This window comes from Mesoplodon mirus (genome assembly GCF_964341445.2).
Source record: "Mesoplodon mirus genome assembly, chromosome: X".
NCBI lineage: Eukaryota > Metazoa > Chordata > Mammalia > Artiodactyla > Ziphiidae > Mesoplodon > Mesoplodon mirus.
In genome coordinates this window covers 26,366,344-26,370,093 of record NC_138981.1, presented here as the reverse complement: position 1 = coordinate 26,370,093, position 3,750 = coordinate 26,366,344, and the positions used below count along the sequence as shown (strand labels likewise).

Sequence of the window (3,750 nt, the reverse complement as noted above, 5' to 3'; positions counted from 1 at the left end):
AATAGCAGGTGTAAAACAAAAATTATATTACTATTGAACAGTAATTGGACATCCAGTGCCCAACTTACATTAAATAAGGCTTAAAACAAGACATTTTTAATAGCAACTTAACCTTTTATAAACAGTCAAAGAAAGTTTTAAGCAATGTGTGGATGTCTAATGGGATATTTCTTCCAATGCTATCAAAGGTATCTGTAAGTATAAAAAAACTCATTATTGTAACACTGTCATTATTAAAGTTAGCTTAAACATATATTTTCAAATACTAGGAATTCTTATATTCCTGGCTAGAATCTTATAGGAGATGGTAGTCCCAAGGGGACTTTTTGGAAGGTAATCCTGTGGGAGTTCTCAAGCCATGAAAATTCAAGAGAATTGAGAGTACAGAGTATAAAATGTCATGTGATTAAATTTAATTCTTCCCACCCTCCTGTGCTCAAATTAATCAGTATTAACATACAGATTCAAAAAATGTGGACAACCCAAGTTATTTTTTCTAGAAGGATGAATTACCTTGTTAGGAATTTATCTACCCACCTCTCCCCTTTTCCTTTTCTGTGAGAATGAGGGTGTGTGTGCACATGCGTGTGTGTGTGTATGGCCAAGTGTCAGTATTCAATGAACAAGACCACGGTTTTATTTTACTTTACTTTTAAAGAATAAACACATTTCTGAAATTTTCAACTCAGTTGAAGAACTTACTTTTTATAACGCACTGCTAAAGATGAAGAAAAGTGATCATTTTCAGAGTGTCAGAAATGAGAATATAGTTTCAATAAGGCTGTTAATTTTTCCACCAGAATTAGGAACATTTAGAAGTCAACCATAAGAGAACAAAGGAAAAGAAGCATAGATAAATGACTTATGTATTCCTATAGATATAAGGGGTAAAGAGAGAGGAGTAAAGAAACCAAGTGAGGGAGGAAGAATGTGAAGAAGGAAGGGAGGAAGGCAGAGGAAGGAGATGGAAGAGGCAGTTTCTATTGTTGAAAATAGATAAAAGACAAAAAGCAAATCTAGTAAACTAAATCTTAAAGTCCAGCCTTCTGAGGTGATGCCTAGCTGGAGCTGGAGTCTGAGGCCTTGAGGACGGCAGGTACTGCACAGGGTCTTGGTTCTCTTCCTCCTCCTGGTTCTCTTCCTCCTCCGACATATCTGAGGGACTGGAAGACTCATCCGACTCTGCATCCATAACCCCAGCTCCAGGAGCTCCCCAGTGCAACTGATGACCTCTCTGTGTCAGGTGACACATTAGAACCAAAGCAGGTGGTTGTCAAACAGGTCAGTGTGGTGCAGGCTGTCTTCATCTCGTTCCTGCTTGTTCCTCTTAATCACATTCTTTAAGCCGATAAAGCCAGTGGTAACTTTAGCTGTGGGTGCCCAGATCTTAGCATCGTGGTCTAGGCCACTGGTCGCCATCACAGGTAGGTAAGGATGGGGTTCAAGACAGTTAATGGTCCCTCCTTTATCTCCCTCCATGAACTGAACAATCTGGCAGGATGATTTCTCCCAGAGGAAGATGTGCCCACAATCACTGCCACTCACGACAAACTCGCTTCTGGGGCCATAGAAATTGACACCTTTGACCGTGACATTATTTCTGTGCCCCTTGTATCTTTTGGACGCGCAGGCTCAGGGGCCATGGCTCACGGGCCTAGCCACTCTGCAAACATCACCAAAGCAGGTGATGTTCGCTTTAGAATCACAGTTGACCAGGTGACGAGGACAGAATTTCTTGAGTACTCCGTTCTTCTCATTCTCATCAATTTTCCTCTGGTCATACATTCTTACAAACTGATCTTGTCCACCCACCACAAACTGGTAAGTATTGGCAGGATTCACATAGATTGTATACAGCCCCATTTTCTTCTCCTTCTCTTTTGTTACCACCACTTTTGAAGCTGGCAGGCCTTGTCTGAGGTCAGTGGCGAAGACAGCTTCACCTGAAGTTAGGAACTTAAAAGAGGAGTCATGCTTCAGAGCCAACTTGTGGGAGTCTCCCCTGTGCTGGGCCACACGCTTAGTATTCTTGCAGTGTCGTGTAGCAGATAGCTCTGCTATGCGTATCTGCTCATGACAGGCACACATGGCCAGGGTGGAATCACCACAGTTGGGAAGGAACTTGGCCTGAAAAACATTATTTCTGTGGCCGCTCTCAAAGTCCAGTACTGGCTGCTGACGCACCCAGTCCCACAATATCACTCTAAGGTCATCACTGCTAGTGGCCAGCCAGGTGCCACGCTGTTTAAAGTGCACAGTATTGACACAACCATTATGGCCTTCAAGCTCATACTGCAAGTGGAATGCTGCACAAAGACTCTTGCCCCACAGGCCTGATATACAAATCGGGCACTTGAACCCTGCTGCCATTTTCGAAGAGCATTAAGGACTTGCCAGCGAGGGTGGGGGAGGACAGATGTCTCTGAAGAGATGTCTCTGAAGACACCCAATCCTCCAGGGCCCGATCCTCGGCTGATAAATACTGATCAGGGTTAGCCTCATTGCACTGTACCTGAGGCTGCTCTTCTTCTGCTAATTTTTCCTCCTCTTCTTCCTCTCCTAGCTCTTCTTCTAAGCGGTAATGGGACTGGTTTCTGTCACTGGTTAAGAAATGTTCGGCGTCTTCTATGCTTTCAAAGTCGATGTCTTCTCTTGAACTTTCTATGGCTGTGCTTTGACTTTTTTAACTGGCGTGGCTGGGAGTACCCCCATCGCCAGTACCGTCACCATTTCTGGTCAAGCTCATTTCAGTGTCTGAGGAGGCCTCCCTCCCTGCCTCCGCTCCAGAACGCTCCTCAGAGCGATGGGACAGGCTTCTGTTCTTTAAGTCTGGTAGGCCATCTGTGCTGCTCACGTTGTCAGACATCTTTAATGATGCGTGCTCTAGCTGGTCTGGAGTGAGTAAAAGTCGTAGAAGCCTGAGGAAGGGAGTAGGCCCGCCCCGGGGTGAGACAGGCCGGCAGCGAAAAAGGTAGGCCTAGCGCCAAGACGCCAACCAAGGAGGCCAAAGGGAGGGGCAATTTCTGGTTGAGGCAGTTTCAAGTATGGGAGCTGGTGAGGTTCTAAAGACTTCGGCCCATCTCGAGTCTCGCGGTATTTCGAGACTGCTTAGAGTTTTCCAGAACCTGGAGAGTTCGACCCCAAACCATTTGACATTGTCTGCTGCTGTGCATACCGTTCTATTGAAGATTGAAACATACTGTGCTTTGGAAGACATTCTTATTAGAGATCCATCAGCAAAAGTGATCCTCCTTAGGCAAAACAGTTACCATAAGACTCTCAGTGCTTTGTTTGAACATAACGTACAGTATGAAATGAAGAAATAGGCAAAAGCAAAGAAAGATTGCTAAGGTCCCCAAGCTAGTGAGCTCCTGACATACAAGAAATATCTTCAGCAAATCAAGCAGCTTGAGGGAAACCTTGAGAGCTCTAATTGGTAGAAATGGCATAGGGTTGACATAAAATACACGATGACTAGTTCATTACATTTTAGATTAAAAAATGAATACTTTTTTTAGCATGAGTAGATCCCAAATATTGAATTAGACATCCTTCTACTAAAAAATTTCATTATTTATCTGAAATGCAAGTTTAACTGTGTCGTGTATTTTTATTTGTTATATCTGGCAGACTTTCTTAGTGAGAAGAGTAATTTATTCCTTCAATGTAATCAAAGCTGAAATCAACTGGTCAATTTCAAGTAGACATTGAAATGAGTAACTACTTCACCAATTTGAGATAGAAGCACAA

The 3,750-nt window shown here is 43.3% G+C and overlaps 1 pseudogene across 1 annotated transcript; it reads right to left on the bottom strand.

Moving 5' to 3' along the window:
• Positions 1-1,024: 1,024 nt before the first annotated feature.
• Positions 1,025-2,866, bottom strand: LOC309796145 (DDB1- and CUL4-associated factor 8-like; annotated as a pseudogene). Its single transcript has 2 exons — positions 2,707-2,866; positions 1,025-2,571 (listed from the first exon to the last, which is right to left on the bottom strand). The product of its transcript is annotated as a DDB1- and CUL4-associated factor 8-like (transcript).
• Positions 2,867-3,750: the final 884 nt, after the last annotated feature.